The sequence below is a fragment of the Dermacentor silvarum genome, chromosome 5, assembly GCF_013339745.2.
Source record: "Dermacentor silvarum isolate Dsil-2018 chromosome 5, BIME_Dsil_1.4, whole genome shotgun sequence".
NCBI classification, from domain to species: Eukaryota; Metazoa; Arthropoda; class Arachnida; order Ixodida; family Ixodidae; genus Dermacentor; species Dermacentor silvarum.
The window spans coordinates 29,236,427-29,260,167 of record NC_051158.1 but is presented as its reverse complement, the minus strand read 5'-3'; the positions used below and the strand labels follow the sequence as shown (position 1 = coordinate 29,260,167).

Genomic DNA, 23,741 nt, shown 5'->3' with positions numbered 1-23,741 from the left:
CTGCGTTGTAGCAGGGGATGACTGGATGCTGTACTAGAAGATGTCGACGTCAGAAGGAAGCGGAAGGCTCGCTCAATCATTCGGCTTGTGTGCTTCTTTTTTATTTGTATCTGTATATTCGGCTCCTCGGATTGCTTTTCAAGATGCCGGACGCTTCGCTTACGGCCAGTTTGGGTTAGAACACGTCCACAATTAATTTAGTTCTTTAGGGCAAGCCGGAAAAGGTAGGGAGATGATAATTGTCCTGCAGAGTTGATAAATTTAACATTTACAAGGTTTCAAGGCCACCGTCCTGCCACCGTTGTCGTCATGGTCGTTTGCAGCTCGCCTTTTAGCACAGCAGTGTTTCTCGGTGGTGTTGTCACAAAGACCAGTCCTGTCCTAGCTTTGAGTCGACAAAGTGTCACCGTCACCGCCATGATCACGCCATTACTCCTTTCGTCTTCACTTTCGTGGTTGTCTATACCTCTGGCCTTGTATAACGAATGCTCGCGAAGCATCCTAGAAAGCAAGTGTGTCTTATGCATAATGTACGTTTGTGAGACCTGAGATATGAACGCGCAACTCATTAAAAACAAACAAAACACCCTGCGGCTTTACCTCAGCCTGTATCACTTTCCTTACCGCACACGTGACCTTCGTTTCCCTTTTACTTTCTTTCGGCGGTCACGCCGGTTTCCGGCGGAAATCTCTTTGCGTCGAGCGTAGCCGAGCGAACGCGCACTGCACGCTCGGAAGTTCCTACTGTTCCAGTTCCGCCCCCGAAAAAGCACACGAGGTGGTGCGCGGGCCCGCAGCGCGTGTTTTACCAAGATAACGATGGCTGCGCTTGTTGAACCAGCTCGCTCAAGGCCATAAAAAAAAGCGTTCTTTAAACGTCGTCACAGCACGGTCGACACAGAGGGAGAGAGTGTTGCGTCGTTTGTTTCGGACTGAAACACAACTCTCCCTCTTTCTCTCCCTATTCCTCTCTCTCTCTTCCCTCTGTCCCTATCTCTCTCTCTCTCTCGTTTCCTCTCTCTCTTTTACGATTTCTCTCTCTTATCTCTCTCTTGCTCTCCCTGTCTCTCGTGTTGCTTGTTCTCAAAAACTCCCTACACCGTAACCCAAACCCTCCTCTCCCAGCTGCCTCAGCAAAAGACTGCGCCGTTAACCATCCATCACTCGGCTCGCAGCGGGGTTTTGTAATCTATTCAAGCGATTTTTTTCTCTCGGTCCGCTCTCTCGACACCGACTACCGCAGAAAGAGGCGGTTGAGTAAAAGGAGGTGAAACGACGGGGGGAAAAAAAGGGAGGAAGGGCTCAGGTTGTTGAAGATGCTACTTTGGTTTAGAGCGGCATGGGCCAGACGCTGGCGTTGCGTCGGATACTTCGTCATGGGCCGGGCGGTAATTAGGTGCGGCTTTCACAAGCTTGCAGCAGGGCTGTTTTTTTCTTTCTTTTTTTGCGATGGCGCGAGGAGGAAGTGGCGGTGGGGGTGCGAGGGTGAGGAGGGAGTGGGGCGGAGAACTACCAACCGCGACGCAGGACTCAGCGCCGTCTGATCTTCACGGCCCATGCATAGTTGCTGTTTTCAAAACAGTCGGGGAGAGCTCTTGAAACGGGCGTTGTAGGTTAGGGGTGGGGGAGAGGGGGTAATGAAAGGGTGGGGCAGGGAGGTTTGCAGGGGGGTGGCGAGGTGTGGACGAGCGTGTGAGGGCGCCCGAAAGATTGCGTTTAAAATAACGGGCGCTGGCTTTGGGTGTGAGGATGTATACGCTTGATTTCGTAGTGCGGAGCACCGGAATGACCGCCGGCAGACTTAATGTAGTGGACGGGACGACGGGCATGAGCTCCAAGAACCGCGAAAGCGATTTCTTTTTTTCGGGGTGGGTTACTTGTTTGCACTGTCGACGCCGCACAGTTAGGTGCTGTACAGCTTTTCGCTTGGAATCTGAGAAGAACACGCCCTCTCGTGTTGTTCGTTTTAGTTAAAGCGCGTGGCTTAAAGCCGCGAGTGACTTGACTAACGTCCCGTTGTGAGGCGTGATGCCTGATAGACTTCACGTTTATTATTTAGATACGCGTCGGCTCTCCAATAAATGACTCGAGTAATGATATATGTAGCGCATTTGAGTTTGGTTACTGCCTAACAAGCTTGTGACTCTTTTCTCAGTTAGCATATATTCGGCTGAGCATCTGAGCAACTGGTAGAAACGCTAAGCCCCCTTCGGGTATTACAGCTTTTTTTTTTTTTCTTGAGGAGGGGCGCGGAGTGACTGCGTTGTCTTCGATGCTGGAACCTGCTTTGTAATTGCGTTCGACTGGCACCCCTGTCCCATTTTGCATAAACCTAATCGTTTCGGTTAACAGTATTATTTATCACGTGTTATTCGTAAATATTTTCCTGACGCAGGGAGTAGAATATACTTCTTAATTTGAGCGCACAATTAAAATTGAACATGACGTAGAAAAAGAAGGCACGAAAAGAAACGATAATACAAGGTTACTTTCCGTAATAATTTTTAATATGGATAGATAGAGAGGGGGAAAATGATAACTGAAAGGCAGAGAGGTTAACCAGGACTGAGCACGGGTGGCTACCCTGCACTGGGGGAAGGGAAAAGAGGGAGGGAATCTCTCGGTTAAGACAAGCGAGGTAGCGTCGCTTCGAGGTTTAGCGTCGTGGTACGCCGATTACGAGGTAGCGTCGCTTTTATTCGTCGACATATATACCTGGTAATAAGGCTACTAAGTGAACTGGGCCTGTCACAAAACGCTTCTTACACTAACATTGTTCGTAAGAGTAAATTCCAGCCAATCCCGGCACCAGGCGTATTATTAGCGAAAGCTCGGCCAGCCATTGACAAAAGAGCACTTGCGAACAAAGCGCTTCGTAAACACGGCCCCTGATCTCCGTCAGAAAAACTATGTCGCTGTACATGTCGTATTGTACGCGCCGCTTTTTTTTTCTTTTTTTAAGTGGATTTAAACCAAACGTGACTGCGCTCCTGGTTTATTTTGGTGGCACATTTTCTCTTTTTTTTTCTTTTTTTACGAACTGTCACAATTTGCTGTGTGAATAGTGAGGGTGTCATGAGGCGAACTATAGCCTTCTGTGAACTACGCATGAGCGCATTCTGACTCTCATTTATATATATATATATATATATATATATATATATATATATATATATATATATATATAATGTTGCATATATGTTGCTATTGTATACTTTATTTAGCTTGTTAGTTTAAGGCGCGTTTACTTCGGTGAGCATTGTTTGGCTAAGCGAAAACGAAGTACTCGGCAACCCCCACGATGCCGACCATTGACGTTTGCTACAACACGCAGATTTAATTTAAGAAGGCCTTTGGACGTTCGCCCTCACTTTTCTGTACAAAATGACGGAAGGATAGGAGGGGATAGGAACCAAATGAATAGGAGCCAGTGATTTTCTTTCTGCTATTCATCACACTCTGCACACTCAGACTTGTAAATTAATCAAACTCTTCACTTCTTGCTTTTCAGGTCGCCGGCAAGCAGCTCCACCTGGTCAGGCAGCGCTCCGAACGGTAAGCCTAAATTTTGTTTTCTTTGACGTGGTGTCCTTTAGCCATTTGGCCTTAGCGGGACCATTAGCAAAAAGAAAAGAAAGAGAAAAAAGACCTTTTCCGAATAAACTTCGAAAGGAGGAGTGCTTAGTTGCCGATCTCCTCACATCTCGCGGCTAATCGTTAAGTTCAATCTAAATATATCGCGTGCGTAACGGGCATCATATTTTTCGCATCTAAACTTACCTGCTGGTGTGCATATTCAATGCCATCAGGCATAAGCACTGAATGTGAACCAAAACAGCGGCTTCTGTGCGTGCACTGAAAATACGTGGAGAACATTTTTTTTTCTTTTTTTTTTCCTTTCTCCACACCAGTCTGCGCGTACGCTGTCGGTATATGTCTTGGGGGTTTGCTAAAGCTATTACGTAATGACTGAAGATAGGCCAACAGATCGTAAGGATCGCCACACAAAACGTCAGTAGCACTTGTACCCTGGGATGTTTCGCACTGCTCTTTCAACGTAGCTAACGTCTTCCTTGTGCATCCGGATGCACGCCGATTTTCATTCATTCATTCATTCATTCATTCATTCATTTTATTTCGGCGTTCCGAACGAAATAAATGCAGAGAGCACGTACAAAAACAAAAAAAAAAACACAAGAAAGAAACACAGCTCGTCGTATGACTGCCTGACGGAGTCCATTTGCCAGGGAACATGCTCGCGTCTCCTGCCTCGTATCTCGTCTATACTTAGTCTCGTATCCTCAGCGCGTGCCATTTCCCATGTAAATCAGCTTTTCTTCGCGCTGCACTCCTTCGTATAGGGGAGATGAAGTTGCTCTTGTCTCCGCTGATGTCTTTATTAGCGTACGTAGTGCATATTGAGAGCCCGTAGCCGAATACGAAGGAGCTCTGCATCGGCGCATTATTTTAATAAAATTAAAATAAAAAAGAAACGGGGAACACGAGAGGATTAGCGAAGAGTGCGTTCCTCAGAAAGCAGGTTTCCGAAGACGACTCCGAAGAAAATGTTAGTAGTGATGACTTACAATGTGTCCCATAGCTGCTGATCTTTAAGCAATCCCGTGGGCGACACGGAAAAAGGTACGGAAGTACATAGTTGGCAAGACAAGCTTACAAGCACAGCGACAACGTTCTCTCAACGTCGCTGTGAGTCGTGGCCTACTTCCCGTAATATTTCCCGCGAGCGTGCGTTAAGCCGGCTCAGCTTCGTCGGTCGACGTTGAGGAGGGGAAAAGAGCGACGCGTTTCTGTATCCCAGTACTTTCTTGCATAGTGATGCACGTACATAATGCTCTCAGTGGTTTGGAGAAGAACAAAGAAAAAAAAAGAAAGCAAATGAAACCTTCGAGGTACATTTGCCGCCTACATTTGAAGGAGTTCAAAAAACACGTAACCCGTCTTGCGCAAGCGTACTTAGCATCCGAAATGCACGATGGAAAGCCGTAATCTTGAAATTTCTTGTCGTCTTTTTATTCATGTGAGACGTGTTGGTTTTCCATACTCGCTTCGTTTCGAGTGAATGATTGATTGAACGTTTTCTTTTTTTTATTTTTTTTTGAGGGGGAGGGGGGGCAGTGCCCATCTCACGTTGAACTGTCGACAATACTGCGATTAGCGTTGAACCCATGTATCGACACGCCGCATTACAACCGCCGAAACGCACCATGTAAAAGGCGTGGATGCAGCCGGGATGTTCTCTCGCGCTTCCCTCTAGCCACGATGAGACAATTAACGCCACCACAGCGAGGCCCCTTTGGGGTGCGTTTGGAAATTCATATTCCGACAATTTTTGACGAGGATTCAACTCCGCCCCACCAACGGAGATATTTAAATGATTTTTGTCATTGGAGAGCCGCGCATACCGGGTGGCACGTTCCCAGCGACCCAAGTTGGCATCAAAGAGGTTCTTTGAAGAACGGCACATACCCAGGTACAAATTGCCGATGACATAAGTCGGCCTACAAAACTTTCACTCAAGAGCGGCACGTACTCGGGTAAGCATCCCTAAGGACACAAGTGGCCGTACAAGACTGTCATTGAATAGAAACGCATGCCTAGTGGTCCAAGTTGGGGTGAACAAGGTTTATTCAAGAGCCGCACATGAGCCCTGGTACACACCCAGCAACACAGCATCTAAGGGGTCAACTGATGAGTGGCAACATCATTAATGTCACAAACGCGTAACTCACGTTGGGCTGACGATTGCTTTCCAACCCGGTACCATTATCACAGCAGCGCGGTACTCTAACCACTAGACCATGGACAAGACCATGGACTACCCAGTGTCCCGAGTTGGCGGGATAATCGGTTAGAGGCACCAGCAGACAGACAGGCAAGCTGACAACCCCCGGAAAGTGCGTGAAGAACCTTAATAATGCTAATTGTATCAAAATTCAATTGCGAGTACAGCGCATGCGCTCTCTGTTCCCTACATCTTCCCGCCACGCTGCCTCCGCGCTGCCTAATTCAGCTGTGTATCCCATATGCCGGGTGGGTCAACGTCGTCTAGCGGTTGGCCAATGTTGGCCACGTTGTCCCAACATTGGGTGGCTTATGCGTGGCCAACATTGGTTCAGCTCGACGAGCCGCTAGGAGATATTTTTTCATGCTTCTTCCGTTCAACTGGCACAGCGTCCTTATACTCGTACGAGCGATGTTCTCAGCCTCATCAGCTATCCCGTCACTGCTGCTGGCCACCACTTCATTCCGCGCACGTTCCTTGTCCTGGAACGTTTATTTTTTGCCACGTTTCCGACGCCCCGTTTCCGCTCCTGATTCCTCTCGCTCGAAGTTTACGCGAGCTGTTCATTTCAACGCGCCTTGAAAAAGAGAGGAGAGGGCGACGTTGCGGTTCCTTTGAAAACGAAATGAACAGCCCTCTCATTCATTCTCCTTTCTTTATTTCTTTCCTTCTTTCTTTCTTTTTTTCCTTCTTTCTTTCTTTTTTCTCTCATCTTTCTTTCTTTTCAGTCCATCCTTCTCTAGCTCCTAGAGATACCGTGCTTACTCAAATATAGGCCGGCGTTGAATATCATTTCAACTTTGCAATGGCCAAGTACAGTTCCACAACAACAAAAATTAGGACAACTTGTCCGCCTGTATTTTGGCCTAGGAGAGTAAATTTACGAAAAAAAAACAAGGAAATGGTAAAACCAAACAAATACTATGTAATTAACACAGTATTATTTAGTTTATCTAGTTTACTGAAGCATACACAAATGAAAAGTCACTCTAGCGTGTCAAAATTTACGCTGCTGTAGGCTCTCCCTTGTTTAAATCACAATTTTTAAAGATGTCAGTGTCTACGCAGCTAATATGATAGCTTGAGAATTACAGAGTTAATCGTTGAAATACTTGCAAAGGTGGCGCATATTCTCAAATATTTATAGATAACCAGTCGTCTTTTGCTCTAAATAATGGCAATACACATTTTATAAGGGTAGTGAGCCCTAAATAGCGCCAATACAAGTCGTAAAGTAATCTAACGCCCGAATTTTCCTGTCACTCGGAGCGGACTTTACAGGAGCCAACAGTACGCATCTGCGGCGCCAAGTGTCATGTTAAAGCATGTATAACATACTGTAGCACGTTGTAAAGTCAGTGTACATTCGCCATTAATGTTAAAAGAACATCAATGCTACTTTCAGACCTAACGGAAGTTAACCAAAAGCTCCAACCAAGTCCGTGTGATTATTGCCGCCATTAGCGCCAATCACCGTCCCGTACCTAAAAATGCGAAAACGTGTACACATTATCTTAGGATGACCGTGTATAAGTGTGGTATACGTATGCGAAAACGAACTAAATTAGTCAGTTTTAGAGAAGCGTTTGTCGCCTTACGTACGCTAAACGCAAGCCCCTGTGCGGGACGTTACGGTGCAACGTCCCTTCGAGACTTTTAGTTTAACGTATACGGGAACTCAAATGCAAAGAATGCGTTTGAAGATAGGGCACGCCGTCTGGTGCCTCGTGTGCCAAATATATCCTAGCCAAGACAATCCATTGGCAGCCATTTTGTCGTTTCCATGCCAACGCGCCTTGTCCGGCCTGCGGAGGCTGGAATTGCCGAACGGTCTCTGAAACTGGACGCGCTGTTCACTTGCAACTAGTTATTTAGGTGAGTTTAGAGGAGGCGAAAACTCATTTTAACTATAACTAATGATGAGCGATAGCGAGAGCGCAACCATCACGCGAGTTCATGCTGGAGCATGTGCCATGCGTGCCGCCATAACTTCGTTAAGCCTATTTCTTAGCGTATATGCAGACATTACACACGTTAAGCTCGCCAGATAGCGTACGTTAACATGAAGTATACGCAAACCGCAGAAACCCAATAACGTGTAGTATAATTCTGTTTCTTTACGTACGGAATGCACTTACGTTTGGTTGCAAACACTGTTCTAAAACTCTCTACACTGTGCGAGTAGCAAAACGAGAACAAGAAAGCAGGAGCCAACGTTTCGACAAGTGGACTTGTCTTTTTCAAGGCGCGTTTGACGTTCCAAAATTGCATCGCGTGTTATGAGAGGACGGCATAGTGAAGGGCTAGTAATCACTTTTGACCCCCCGGGGTTCTTTAGCGCGTACATAAATCTATAATGTGCACGAGCGTTCGTGCATTTCAAACAACGCATTTTCACATTTTATTGCGATAGCAATTATATGGACACTTTAACCGCAATCTCCCACGCGCAAGCAACGAAGCGGGAAGCCAGCGCCGGAGGGAGCGGGGGGGGGGGGGGGGGGGGGGGGCACTTCTACGCTGCCAACAACCGCGCTCGTCGCTCGCCGCACCGTCGCTTATCTCCACACGGCTCTGACCTTTATGCACTGTGCATTCGCCGCTCAGTTTCTGTTGAAGCGATAGACCGCACGTACCTTCGCCCGCTGCAGCGTATGGGCTTGCTGCCAGCGTTTTGACAGTCGTTGTCTGCAGTCATTCAGTGTGATCTATTCATGTTTGTTCGTGCGCGCTCACACCACGCTTGTTCATTCAGTTAGTAATAGTCGGGCCACATTTTCCAACGCACGCTACACATGTAATGCTGCCCGGATCGGCAGTGCAGCGCTACAGGTGTGTCCCTTCGCACGCGCTGCCCACGGGAAGCGCTTCTCATCAACGCCACCGTTTCACACGCGCCTTCTCGTGGTCATCGAGTCTCTTCATGTCGGTCTACTTACGCCGCAGCACACCTGCTTACTTAATCAGCTCATGTTTACTACAATTCATATTGCTACCAAAGCCGCTCACCTTACTTCGTATGACATTGCTGCGTTGCTATCGCATTCATTGCTTCGCCCTTAGGGCGAAACTGTGACATTTTTTCAATGCTTACCGACGCTCCTTGTCTTCATTATTGATAAACCGCCGCGCTAACTGAGTTGTTCTTGGTCATTTTTCTCTTCGTCTGAAGGTAGCGTCGGTACGATTAAAATTTACAGGGGCAATAAACTCTAGATTTCAATTGCGCGTGTAAATGTCATCCTGTATAATGTCAGCAGAAGCCTCGGCGACAAATATTGTAAGCATTGAAACAGTGGAGAATATTACCAGTATTTATCGTAAAGTACAACCGGCCGCATTTGAGATGTCAAAACGCGTACTTCCAGAAAAATGGCCGTGCTTGAAAAACAAGTAAAAATTAAAGTACGTTTGCTGTATGCTGGCTGGGTGGACCAACCAGAGCGAGCATTTGCCAATATCGACGAACGGCCACCCGAACAACGTCATAAAATTGAATTTATACACTTTAAGGACTGTCTGTAAACTTCTCGCAGACCGCTTCATTTTCTTATAACGTTGTCTTTATGGCTACATAAAGTCTACGGTCGTCCTCTGGCTATATATTTCTATAATAAGTTAGCTTCTTTTTAGCTCCGGGGACTTGCTAACAGTATTATTTTTTTTACAAAACAGAGATGATGATAGAGAACGCTCGGTTTCTAACTTGTTTGCAGACAGTTATAATCGTTAGTTCATAAAAAAGGTTGTGGCTGTAAATTCGCAAGCTGACTATATAAATCAACAGAGTACAAAAAAAACTTCTATTGACTTCTATAGACGACTAATACACGTCTCCCTGGAGACAAAACAAGGCACAATATTGTGAGTGGTAGGCGTAAGTAAATCAGTATAATCCATTTTTTTTTCTTTTTTTGGCACGCCAGCTATGACAGCTACACTGCGCCAGGGCCGGTTTCAGTGAGATCCGCAGCCCAGAAGAGCTTAAACTATAAAACGTATCGGCTTATATCCCAGCAAATACGGTTGCAAACGCTGGTACGGCTTGCACGAAGCTTGTCCTGTGAAGAAGGGGAAAACGAAGGCAGCGTTAAATAAGCGAGCGAAAACAAAAAAGATAAATGAAAGAAAAGTTCTTCCGACGACTTTTCGCTGCCGTCAAAAGAGGGCGAGCGGCGGCAGGCAGATCCGGCTGTGGCTGCGGCTTCTCTTCCGGCTCAAAAGCCGCTGCTGCCGCGGCCGGACGACCTCGCTTTGAGAAACACGCCAGTGAACCGGTTCAGAATTCAAAATTAGGGCTTTTATTTTTTTAACCCAGATTGGCTGCTTTGCCGCGCTGGTGGAGGATTCTCTCCTTTCGAGCTGCGACGCGCGCTGGCGTCGAGATGAAGACAGTGGCGCCCCCTATATTCGTTGCCGGAGGACGAAAATTGGCGGGACCGCGCGATGGCTCCCTCTCAAAATGGCGGCTGCTGGAGCCGGTGGTCACGTGGAAATCTAACTAACATCGGAATAAGAATACCGTTGAACGCCATATTTTTCCATTTATTTTAATTTAATTCTTTGAATTTTTTTTAAAGCGCTCACAGAAACTTTGTTGGCGCTAATAGGACTTCACTTGTCGAGTCTGCCCGGTTAATATACTCGCCAAGGAAAATCGTACCAGCGCCACCCAAGTTTTGGTGAGTGCTTTTAAAAACTTGAAGGAATTAAAGTCTAATCCTGGCGGGAAAACACTCCTTCATAAGACAGGTCAAGCGGGGGGCCGAGGACAGTGGGGCCCTGGACTAAAGGGGCTGCGACCATTCCACCATAATCCTTTTGTACAATAAAAGCTTTTCTTTTTTTTTTTATCTCTCACTTGGCGAGGAGAGCTTTGCCGAAGGAGGTAAAGTGACGACTGCAAATGTCAGGCACAGATAACAAAAACGAGGAAACAACATTTACAAGTTTGTAAAGCATCTTCCCTCGCTTTCGTGGGGTCTCCCTGACAGAGGACCGAAACGTTCTTAAATGAGATCCTGTAGTGTGTTAATCTCAGGGTTAATCCGAACCTGCGGCAACTTGTGGCATTCTTTTCTTTCCTTTTTTTTCGTTTTACAAAATTTCACAGGAAAAACATAAAAGCTCGTTGGAAGAAAAAAGTCGCAGCTTCGTCCAAAAGGCAAAATTTTGGTAGGCGGAGCAAAGTCCTGCAGTGGACGTAAATACAGGCTGATCATGATTCTGCAAAGTATAAATTTCAGTAAACATTCGCTAACTAAGCCAGCGAGATCTTCACTAGCCCAAAAACACAGATGAACGGAGTTCACAGGATGACCGCGAGCACTCGACTTCACAAGCGATGTCGTGACGACGAGCGTGCCCTTCGATCGCCTTGGCACCCGCAAATCACGTGACCTCGATCAGCCGCACGGGCTTACGGACGCGATCACGTGACCTTCAACACTGGTCACACAGGAAAGCGGCGGGCATCGCCTGGAGCCTTCTCGACTCCCGAATGCTTGCCCTCGAATTCGCAGCGATTACGCAACCTCCAACTAACGGCGCCCGGGCCACGCGGCAGCTCTCTTAATGTCAACTAGAATTTCGGCTATCTCTCATCATCATCAGCAGCAGCAGCCTATTTTTATGTCCACTGCAGGACGAAGGCCTCTCCCTGCGATCTCCAATTACCCCAGTCTTGCGCTAGTTGATTCCAACTTGCGCCTGCAAATTTCCTAACTTCACCACCCCACCTAGTTCTCTGCCGTTCTCGACTGCGCTTCCGTTCTCTTGGTATTCATTCTGTAACTCTAATGGTCCACCGGTTATCCGTCCTACGCATTACATGGCCTGCCCAGCTCCATTTTTTTTTCGTTTAATGTCAACTAGAATATCGGCTATCCCCGTTTGCTCTCTGATCCGCACCGCTCTCTTCCTGTTTCTTAACCTTAAGCCTAACATTTTTCGTTCCATCGCTCTTTGCGCGGTCCTTAACTTGTTCTCGGGCTTTTTTTTTTTTTGTTAACCTCCAAGCTTCTGCCCCACATGTTAGCACCGGTAGGAATGCAATGATTGTACACTCTTTTTTTTTTTCAACGACCGTGGTATGCACTCCAACCGCCTTCTATAAAAGCACACTATTAAACAACATATGCGAGGGGCCGTTCGGTTTTCATCGTCGCTTAGATTCAACCGCCTGTACGACACCATCGCCTCAACCAACAAGTATATACTCCTCCGCGGTGTTTCCGAGCTCGATCTAACATCGCCGTGTGCTGAATCAGCGACGAGCTTGGAAAAAAATAAACGCAACAATTGAAAGGGAGAAGAAAGAACGGAGGTTGTCAGTGGCGGTGCGCTCGGGCGGCACATTTCGTAGGGTAAAAAAAGGGGGAGACGAAGTTGAGTGGAGAAGAGGGTTTAGGGGAAGAGCGGGGGGGGGGGGGGGGGGGGGGGGGCTCCACCGGCCGCGGCCGCCTCCGCCTACTGCGGATCGATTCGGATTGATTTCTGGGACGGGTCGATGGGGAGCCGGTGAGTGCGTTCGTCCGTCCGTCCGTCTGTGTGCATGTGCGCTGCATAAACGCTTTCTTCTTCTTCTTTCCTCCTCTCCCACCGACGGCACGGCGAAGTGCAGGCCTCGTTTCCCTCCTCCTCGCCTTCCTTCTTTCTCTTTCTTTTATTTCTTATTTTCGTCGCTATAATACCTGCGGTGGCGGCGGACGCCGGCGCTCCATCGTCCGTGTTACGAAAACGACCACTCCAACTCTTTCCGCGAGGCGGTGTCAGTTTACCTGGCTTTACCCCGACAACCATGCAGCACAACAGAATCTCTCGTTGTCATTGGTGCTGCGTTGGCCCTATATGGCCACGGCAACAGGCACGTTCTCCACCTTTTCCCCCTGGTCGGCTTTCCTAGCTTCTTCATAGCACGCAAACTGCGTGCTTATTATATATATATATATATATATATATAATATATATATATATATATATATATATATATATAGAGAGAGAGAGAGAGAGAGAGAGAGAGAGAGATACCCGGATATATTAAATCCACATATAACGAATTCTTCTGCATATGCACAGCTGTAAAATCTCCTTGCGTGTTTCTTTATAACATTCTTATTTTAGACACCGCATTACCTATATATCGAACTTTTTGTCATCCCCTTCAGATTCGATATATCCATGATCGACTGCATATACTATTATTATGTCCCTCTCTCCGCCGCTGTGGTAATCGGTGAGTGCTGCATCAATGCTACCTATAGACTGCAGGCCTGCGCGCTCTACTTCGTGACGTCATACTACTTGGATCGAAATTTCCGATGCCAAACCCGGCCTGAAGAAAGCGGTGACGTCCAAATCACGAGGTCTCGTTCGGAACCATCCCCATCAGATTATGTGGCAGTCAGGCAAGGTAGCGTGACATCGTGGATCGCCGTGCACCGGCCTTGTGCTATCTAGGAGGGCGTTGGCTGGATCCACGATTTTGGACCGTAACGACCGCGTTAAGAGAAACATTGCGCGTTTTCTTTGTTGTTTTGTTCGCCTTTAACCACTTCGTGCTTCGCACGCTTACGTCGAGTACAGGTTTCGCTAGAGCCTGTTGAGTGGCGCCTGTTGATTTAAGGGCATGAGAACAGCACACAGCAATCTCATCTCGCCTTTTCGTGTAGAGTCAGCGCTCAATAAGAGCGCTTATTGAACGCTAGTTTCCTATAGGGAAGGAAACTGCTTTGTTTTACTGAGACCGCAGTTAGACGCTCCAAACCGGAAAATATGAGATATCACAGAGTATACGAGCGCTCACTATAGCGACTGGAAGCTTATTGGGAAAGATCAATCAAAGTAAAAAAAGAAAACGGCAGGCTGGATGTCGTACTTCTATTGCGCACAAGTTCTTCAGTGGAAGGACGTATGTTGTCTTACAACGGAATAATAGCGCGACGAGTGGTTCTTGAGGTAAACAAAAAATAAAAGAGTCGCAGCTTTGCCCCAAAGGCGAAGCATTCACAGCGTTAACAAATTATTATACAACTAAACGAAGTAAGGGTCGTAGTTTCGTCATTCTTATAAATTGTATAAATGCATGACCTTTCAATAAAGTTCTTGTCAACTGTCATCGCAAACAGTGCTGCGCTAACGCTTCTCGCTGTCTCTCGATTCAACGCGTCTCCTAAACTTGAGATCACGTCACCGCCAACTCTCTAGGCACGCGAGAAGACAGCACAGGTGAAGCGACCAGCCATCTCGGCTCGGCCATGCCTGGTACCCGCCACTGAATACCTCCAAAATATGGCGCGTGGGCCGCGTATGCGCTCAGCCGCGCGGACAGCCATACGCAGCCACGGCCGGGAGGGCTAGATGAGGAGACGCACGCTCCGCTCACCAAGTGCAGCCGTTGCGTCGCGCAGTCTTTAACGCGTTCTCCTGAGGGTCCCACTACGCCTCTGTTTTCTTTATTTTACTAGTGATACAAGCCGTACCTATTGTTTGTGGTGGTTCGTGGAGCCTCTTGTGTGAAGACTTGGTAATGAAATTAAGTAAATTCTGAGGTTCTAGGTGTCAACACCACGACCTCATTATGAGGCACGCCGTGGTGGGGGACTCCGGTTAATTTTGCGCACCTGTGGTTTTTTTACCATCCACCTAAACCTAAGTTCGGCGTAGAAACTTGGAGGTTAACGAAGAAGCTTGATAAGAAGTTAAGGACTGCGCAACTAGTGATGGAACGAAAAACTTCAGGTGTAACGTTAAGAGATAATACGGCGGTGTGGATTAGAGAGCAAATAGGAATGGCTGATATTCTAGTTGACACTAAGAGGAAGAAATGTAGCTGGGTAGGCCATTAAGAGATAATACGGCGGTGTGGATTAGAGAGCAAAGAGGAATAGCTGATATTCTAGTTGACATTAAAGGAATAAATGGAGCTGGGTGGGCCATGTAATGCGTAGGGCCGATAACTGATGGTCTCACTGAAGTTATAGGATGGGTGTCAAAGGAAGGGAAGTGCAGTCGAGGAGGGCAGATAGTTAGGCGGTGTGATGAAGTTAGGAAATTTGCAGGCGCAAGTTGTAATCAGCTAGCGCGAGACTGGGTTCATTGAAGGGCGCCGAGAGAGTCCTTCGTCTTGCAGTGGACATAAAAATAGGTTGATGATGAAATGCAAGTACGTGAGCGTTTCTGCGTTTCGCCTCCATCGAAATGCGGCGGCCAAGGCCAGATTCGAACCTTCGACCTTGTGCTCGCCGCGTTACAGCCACTGAAATATCGCGGCGCGTTGAACCCTCTCGGTGTGTCATATGCGCCCCCGAGTTGTGTAATCACGCGAAATTTTACTCGAAAGAGCGAATTGTACTCAGTGGGTACATACGCTTCTTGTCATCTTGTCCGAAGCCGCTTGTGTGTCATATGTCTAATAACACCGCTGCCAAACGAGCGAGCAATCGCTACTGTACAGCATCCGCTCTGCATATTTCCGCTTTTTCTCTCTCTCTCTCTCTCTTCGTCTTATCGCATTGTTTGTTCCCTCCGCAAAAGGGGCAAGAGAGGAATTGAAGTGCTGTAGGGGGCGTACACAACCAACGCATGCCGTATAATAATCTCAGCTTACTGCTCTTTTTTTTCTTTCTTTTTCTTCGCGAGTGATCTATGGAGAAAAACACAGCAGCCTCGCTCGATACTTCTCATTCTACGCGCGCGCCCCACCTCGAATCTTTCTTTTGTTCTTCTACACGGAGTGTAGCGCGAAGGCGCGTAGACAACACGCCGGCTAATGTACATGCCCCCCCCCTCCCCTTTCCCCTCCCAAAACTGTGTCTCCGTGTTGCACAGCCTTCGTCGTCGACCTAAAGTGCTTCTTTCGTGCGCGTAGAAACAGGAGGAAACGAAGGAAAACTGGCGCACGCGTTGCCGTAAACAAATGGCCTCGTGCACGTCCATCGACTCGTGCGTGCATTCGTGATGTCCCGGACAAACTCTCTCTCTCTCTCTCTCATTAACTCTCTCTGTGTATTTCTTCCTTCCCCTTGATCTGTCTCTTTCCCTCTCTCATCCTTTGCCTCACACTTTCTCACTCTCTCTCTCAATTGTTGGATGCGGGGTGGAGGAGGAGGTAGCGAGTGAAAAGGAGGAGGAGGAGGGAAAAAAGGCCCATTGATTAACGCATCGGTAACTGGTGTGTTTCGACTTGAAAGAGAGAAAGCGCGCGCGACAGCGCGTTGCTATCGACACCAGACACACATGCATTCGCGCGACGAGGGCTTGGGTCTGTCTTTTAGTTGTTGTTTTTCTTTTTCCCTTTTTTTTACGCTTTCGGAAGGCGGGATTGATCGAGTAGAAAAACTTGCGGGCCGTGCGCGACTGTTGTGCTGCGAGAGAAAAGGGCCCGGACAAGTTTCGCGACTTGGCCAGCGAATGTCGATTGCCTTCGCTGGGTGGGGGATAGGGGTATAAGAGGCGTGTAGCGGTGTGTGTGTACGGACGGGTGACGCGCCACGAGGCAAGAATGGAAGGAGAGATAAAGTTTGGCCGCAAACAACGCCCCCTGGCACGCAGGTTAACGGGGAACACTTCGCGCCTAACAGTTTCTCACCTGTTGTCGTGATTTCGAGACATACTGAATAAACAACAGTACGGGTGCTTTTCCAATACAAGAGACCATAAGGCTCGTATCCCACTAGTCCCATAGAAACGGATAGGGATCCTTTGTAGTAAGCCTTAAGAACTGTTACCTTTAAAGTATCGTCACGGATATTTCGATGCGCACCACTTTGTCAGAACTATTATGTTGTAATATATATGCTTCAAGGTCGCTGTGAGGTACAGAAGAAGTGAGCGAGCTCGTCTCGCGCCCCACGCTCGTGCCACTGCTCGCGCGTTCGTCGTCTTTCACAGCTGGCACCGACGCCGCTCATCATAAAGTAAAGGGGAAGCGGAATGCACAAATAATGCAACATAGACGACTTTGGGGCTACAGTAAATATGAGGCAGTGCGTGGAATCTGGAAAGGAGTATTGGGGCCAGCGCTAACGTTTGCAAATGTAATTCTGTGCTAGCGTTCCCATACCGCCCCTCGCGCTCAACGCCGGAGGGCGTTCAGGGAAAGGGCAACAGCGGCGCTGGGGAGGAGGAGAGAAATGACAGCGGAGGCGCCCGTAGAACGTTCTGGAAACGGCGGCAGCACTCTCGGAGCGCGCTCACGCCTTGTATACGTCGCCGCGTGGGCTCATTCCACATCGCTATGGGTCCAACTAGGCTTTCGCCTTCACATTCTTAGAAAGCTCTAAGCATCCCCCGCAATTGTTCAACTACGGCTTCTAGTCATAGCACGTGTAGTTAGGAGCTCGCTGTCGCGTTCAGAAAAACGTTTTTGCAGCCTTAGGGATAAATGTGTTAGCCGTGGGACAGAGTAGCACGAAACAAGAGTGCATTAACTCGTTTCGCTGGGAACACTCAGACACTTTCTTTTTTCGATCAATAAACGTTTATTAGTTCCTAAGCCTGGACGAGTTATCGCCTTCCATCGGCCTACGGGACCTGCAGGCGCAGTCCCGTGTAGTCCTTGAGGAAGGTAGGCGCCTCCTTCGCGGGCGACGGATTCGTCCTGGGGCTCGACCACGCTTTCGAACGCGTAGCGGGTCGAACGATATGGATGATCACGTCGCCCCGATCGCGGACGAATAAGGCGAATGGGGCGACGAATAGGCGTATGGTGGCGGCACACTCAGCTATTAGGCCTTCGCCGTGGGCGCTTGAAGCATGGCGCCACGACTGGCCCCGGCGCGAAGAGCAGCAACGGTTCCAGTGCGACCCCCCGTCCGTTGATGGAAGACCCGTACCTGGCCACGTCGAACGGGGGCAGCTCTCTGGACTGTGCGCAGGACGCGTGGCGCGGAAGGTGGTAGAGAGGCGACGCCTTGCGGTCGACGCTGGCGCCCGAGTCGTCGCTGACCCCGGCCCGCCATGTTGGCCCTTGTTCCAGCAGGCCGCGTCAAGGTGGCTTCGCCGTGAGGCTTGGCGGGCGCGTTGATGCTGCGTCTGCCACCGATGCTGCGGGTGTTGTCGCGGCGTCTCGCTCGGCCAGCGGTGGCTGGGGTGATCTTGGGGTCGTAGTTCATCAGGGTGCGTTATACAGGAGGCGTCCCGTTTCGGTTAGGAGCTGCTGCAGTGCGGCGTTCCGAGGAGATGGCAGAGATTGGTTGATCTCTCTGGAACGAAGATGATGACCATGACGATGGTGATTTCCTCCACAAATGGCACGAACCCACTGCGGGGACTGTAGACGAAGAATCGCGTGGTGTTACGAGAACAAAAAGATAACTGAAAGCACAAAGCAAACCGATCATAGATCAAAGAAAGGAATGCCTTATCTATAGAGTAGAGACTGAATGCTCGAAAGACTTGGTCTGTTCTCCTTCTTCCGTTTGTATACGTAGACGCACGTGACGTCTCTTCGGCTCGTGATTGGGCCAGAAGGTCAAAGGACTGATTCTGTGAATTTCATGCAACTATTGCCAGACTACACTGCTTGAGTTCTATGGGGGCGAAATGCGAAGACACCCGTGTACTTAGATTTAGATGCACGTTAAAGAACCCCAGGTGGTCCAAATTATCCTTGAGTCCCCCACTACGGCGTGCCTCATAATCAGATCGTAGTTTTGGCGCGAAGTACCCCATAATGTAATTTTTTTAGTTCTCGTTCCGCCTCGCCCTTTTTGTAATTTTTGTAGGAGGCTCTATGTCTTTTATACCTTAAGCGGTCACGCGCTGTGGTGATGTGGACGTGTCGCCTGTTCCGAGCACTTCTGGCGTCAACCTTAAGCAACAGCATTAGGAATGCATTAAATTTACTCGCCAGAACTGCCTGATTTCCGTGTTATACAGCTTTATGTTGACTACGCTGTGTAGCAACGTGTCAACACACTATGCAGCATTTCCTTCTTCCCGCACAGCTACACTGTAAAAAAATTTACAGTCACATAAGTATCCTTACACGATTTGAATGCGAAAGCATGAGAACTTGTCTAAGATATCACCTTAAATTCATTCTCCACGTTAATCCACTTTGCTCTAATTTGTACCAACCTTTATCCACCTTAATGTACCTTAATCCAACTTAATGCACCTTAATTCACCTTAATCTACCTTAATCCAATTTTGAGAGTGGGCCAGGTCCGACACCGTGGCTGTTCACCGTGGGATTTTGCAGCGCGAGCCGCAGCAGGTCCAGCACCGGGAACGTGACGTCATCACTTGGTCACGTGTGTTTCGGTACCATTGGATGATAACAATGGACGGCGGATTTTCCGCTTCATGGGGCATGTAAGGCTTTCGCATTAAAAAGCCGCATGTTCCCATGTATCATAAGTGGCAAATCCCATTTATGGAAACACGCGGGTTTTTATTGAGATCGCCATAGTTCGTATGGGGCTTGTCCCATATTATATATGGGAACGTGTGTTTTTATATGGGATCCCTTATGTTCGTACGGGGCTTCCTATGCGATATGAGGGAATGTGCGATGTGCGGCTTTTTAAAATAGGATTCCCATTTGTTCATACGGGATTATTGGATATGACACATATTGGTTTCGTCGATAGGGTTAAAGTCCCGAAACTGCACAGTACAAGGCTTATGAGGGACGCCATAAAGTGGAGGACTCCAGTTTAATTCTGGTCACCTATGGTTCCTTAACACGCGAACTATTTCTAAGTACATTAGCGTTATTGCATTTCGCCTCCACCGAAATTTGACAGCCGCGCGTGGCTTGGAATTGAACCTATACCACCCAGTGCTCAGTAGACGTATACCGAATCTTTAACGCTTAAGTAATAACGCTTAAGCGAGATGAATCGCATTTTGACGTCCTGTGGGCGTGTCACCACCAGTAACTCATCATTATAGCTGGGCGGTCCATAACCCTGAGTGCCACGTTCATGAGGAACACCGATGTGTGTGCCTTGGGGAGGTGCTGGATGAATTCTGGTGTTTTTTTTCGTTGTCGTAATGAGCTTTCGCCTTTTTGTGGCACATTACACAAACTTGCCTTTTTGGTCTGGCAATTGTTTGCGATTGCCATGTAAGGCTTTTTGAGCAACGTCAATATGTTTACGTAGCTGTTTAGCCCAAAATCACGTTTTAGCGTTTTATAGACTTTAACATTGATTGATTGATTGACTGATTGATTGATTGATTGATTTATTGATTGGCGTTGTGAACATGATCCGGCGGGCTAATTTTAATAAATATAATTCATATACACAGACCGCAAAGCTGTCAATACACTATTTACAGGCGATTTCTCCATGGACGATCGATTTGTCTACTTTCTCTATAAAATTTTGTCTATGTACGACAGAGAGCCTGTTGAAATTCATCATTATCATCAGCCTATATGTTATGTCCACTGCAGGCCGAAGGCCTCTCCCTGCGATCTCCAATTACCCCTGCCTTGCGCTAGCTGATTCCAACTTGCGCCTGCAAATTTCCTAACTTCATCACCCACTGTTTAAATTGTCTGTACGCAATTTCGATACACTATCTATCGCTCGTAGCCTACTTGCAAACGCTCTCTCGCATCATGGCCCTACACTATGAACAGTTTTTGTATGTCTATAGATCACGTATTACTAAAAGAAGTCATCTCTCGTTAGGCGGAGAAGCCAGCGAAATGCCCACATGCTTGCCTTTCTGAGGGACAATGAACAAGCAAGCAAAGCCACAAAAATTTGCAACACAACGCAACATTTCTGCGCATTAGGTGTCTACAGAGAGGGGAAACATAGGAAGTGGTTCCTGTTTCTCAAAACTTGTGCGATGTGAAGTGAGAGCTACACGGCATTACCAAACGCGCGCGATACTGAACCCAGACGGGAGGGGGGCTTATAGTATGGGCAGGCATCGTCACAAACCAAACTGTTCTGCGCGCAGCAAGCATTCCCACATGGCCGTTATGAAATAGCGTCTTCCAGCTATAGCTGTATGCGGCTCTTTTTGGCTGAAAAGAAACAAGTGTCACAGCTGTGTATTGCTGAGTGTCCCTCGCCTATCTATTACGCGCGCGCCCGTAAGTTGCGTCGGGAATGGCGCTAGTTTCTGGAATGAAACCTCGTGCGCGCTTTCCGGATGTTTATTTTTTTTTTTCTGTGTCGCTCGATTTCACCCACTGTTGGTTTTCGCGAGCGACGCGCTTGGGCAACTGTCCCCAACGTCATAGACACGCGAGCGACACGCAAGCAACACGGATGCCGAATGCTTCCCGGATTCCCGGAATGTTCGTCGTCATCGGCAACGGCGCACTGTTTATGCTGCTATTGCATCGACCTCAGTTCGCGCTGAACACCGTCAAAACGGGCATTTCCGCGTACCCCATGCATTCTTGCCACTGTAGTTATGTGCAGTACGCGGAAGGCTGCGGGGTCACGTCGGTGAATCACGAGCGAGAACTGCGTAACAAGGGCTCACCCCCGCCGTCTGCTGCTAATCGTCCCGCGCAGCCGCGGAGGTTAAACGGAAGGATCACGTAGGTATAAGGTTAGGTTAGGTTAGGTTAGGTTAGGTTGTGTTAGGTTGAGCCTCCCGAGACACGGGGAGGTTAAACAAAAGGACCACATAAGGAATGAGGTTACATTAGGTTGTTCCATTTGAGAAGCAGGGAGATTAAACAGAAGGATCCCGTATGGATTACATAGGATCGCGTATGGAGCACGTGTGGTTCACGTACGGATTAGCATAAAACAGATTACGTTATTCAACACCATACGCAGGGAGATTAAACGGACTGGAAGCAAAGCGCAAAAGAAAAACACACGGGGCAGAGGGAGTAGACGACACATGCGCTACCCATCTACCCTTCTCAAGATTGAACAGAACCGTCACGAAAGCGTTAGGTTAGCTTACGTTAGGTTAGGTCAGGTCGGATTAGGCTAGGTTAGATTAACTTAGGTTAGGTTTGGTTAGGTTAGGCGATTGTGCAAGCTTGTGCAAGGCGATTGTGTACCTTTGTACACGGCTATACGTGATCCATGTATATATTTGTACACGGAGGTACGCCGCTGATTTGCGTTTCTGGTCGCGCCAACGGGACCCGTAGTTTTCTGCGCACTGCACGGAGTTGGCGAGCCTCGGAATAAGCGCCAACCGGGCGCCGGACACCCTGGAGACCATTATTTTCGAATGGTATGTATAATAAAGGGCAGGCCTGGTAAAACACGGGGGCGAGCGGGGTAAATTTCGGGACGCGGACGCTCAGACAGTGCGACTATGGCGCCGCACATCCATACGTCGTCTGCATCCAGGAGCAAAACAAACAGACGATGGCCGCTTGCGACCGCGATCCGTCTGTCCACATCCAGAAAACAAACGAATGCTAGATAGAGGGGATGTGTCGGATGCAAACGCGTGTATGAACGGATATGATGCCGCTGGTCTATATACGGAAGCGTAAAAGTGTACTTCAAACAACATGCCTCACCTTTTGTTGCTGTTGTTTCTTCGTTGCGCCGATCCCGAAAGGCTTACGTTTTCTAGCACCCGTTAAACTGGTTTTGTAGCGCATGCTCTCTGCGCTTGTACCAGGCGAACTGGTAGCTTCCGTGAAGTGATTGAGCAGAGTTTGTCGAAACTTGCCCTCTTGAATGAATGCCGCTTTCTCCGAGAGGGAGGACAGAATGTGTTATCCAAGAGTGCGTTTGTTGACAATAGAGAACTGTACGAACGTTCAAAATAATTTCGTTTAGAGCTCTTTTTAACCGAAATGTTGTATAGCAGTCTTTCCTCATACGGGGGCTATCTTAACCTGCAGCGAAGATGTTGCTCTCAGATCGTGTATGATTTGGTTTTCTTTAGAATCACCGCATCCTTGTATTGATTTGTTTCTGTTGTTTTAGGTTTCGCAAAGTTTCATTTATTACCGCCTGACAGGGCGGATAGCACAAATCCCGCGCCTGCAACTGGACTACTTTATGCGACGGACATTCCTAGCGGTAGGTAGCACGGTATCCAACTTTATTAATCAACGCAGTGAGTTATTGCCATCGGGTTCTGTCAATACCGAGTTCCAGCTGCAGTTATGTTTACAGTTTCTTTAGAACAGGACATGCGTGTTAGAGTTCGACGACGGCGGACGACACACGCGAGCGCTTCGATCTCTCAAGTGTACGACAAGCATGTTCGTGCATGTTCAGTCTCCACAGTGCTATACTTGGAAGAAAAGCCTGGAGTTTGTACGTTGATATAGTACGTGCGGAGTACGCGCGCCGCGCTGGGTTCCTTGCACCACCGCCAGATCGCGCCTGTCTTCGCGCGTCCGCGGCAGCGGGCGCCGGCCGTGCGGGGAAAAGAAAATAATAGAACCATAAGGCTCGCCTTCGCGCCACCGCGGCAGTGGCGGCGGCATTGCATTAACCTCTCTACGATGCCTGAATAAAGCCTTCCATGTCACTTTGCGCGGACATTCAATAAACACCCACTCGTGTTTCGATTCTTTATGCACTCACTCAAAGCTTCGCTGTGGATAGATTCCAACTCGTTGGATCTGTTGCATTGTTTTTTTTTTCTTCCATCGCTCGCTGCGCGGTCCTCAATTTTTTTCTCAAGCTTCCTTGTTAAAGATTTCGCCCCATATGTTTGTGCAGTTAGAATGCAATGATCGTAGACTTTTATTTTCAGGAATAGTGGTGAGCTGCCGGTCATGACTCGACAATGCCTGCCAATGAACACATTCTTATTATTCTGTATATTTCTTTCTCAAGATCCGGGTCACCTGCCAATAATTGATTTAGATAAGCGTACTCTTGCACAGAGTCTACAGGAGGACTACCAATCGCGAATTTTGTCCTACATGTTATCGGTTCTCGCTAAACAACGCTATGTGCCTTGCAACCGTGTCACTTGGCATATATATATATATATATATATATATATATATATATATATATATATA

The 23,741-nt window shown here is 48.0% G+C and overlaps 1 protein-coding gene and 1 long non-coding RNA gene across 2 annotated transcripts in view; both read left to right on the top strand.

Moving 5' to 3' along the window:
- LOC119453202 (voltage-dependent T-type calcium channel subunit alpha-1G-like) overlaps positions 1-23,741 on the top strand; it is a 368,827-nt gene that overhangs the window by 184,669 nt on the left and 160,417 nt on the right.
- The window catches only part of LOC125945576 (uncharacterized), a 270,391-nt gene that overhangs the window by 178,975 nt on the left and 67,675 nt on the right, over positions 1-23,741 (top strand). Inside the window, exon 2 of the long non-coding RNA XR_007467019.1 lies at positions 3,512-3,555. This is a non-coding gene — a long non-coding RNA (uncharacterized LOC125945576). The remainder of the gene's footprint in view (positions 1-3,511; positions 3,556-23,741) is intronic.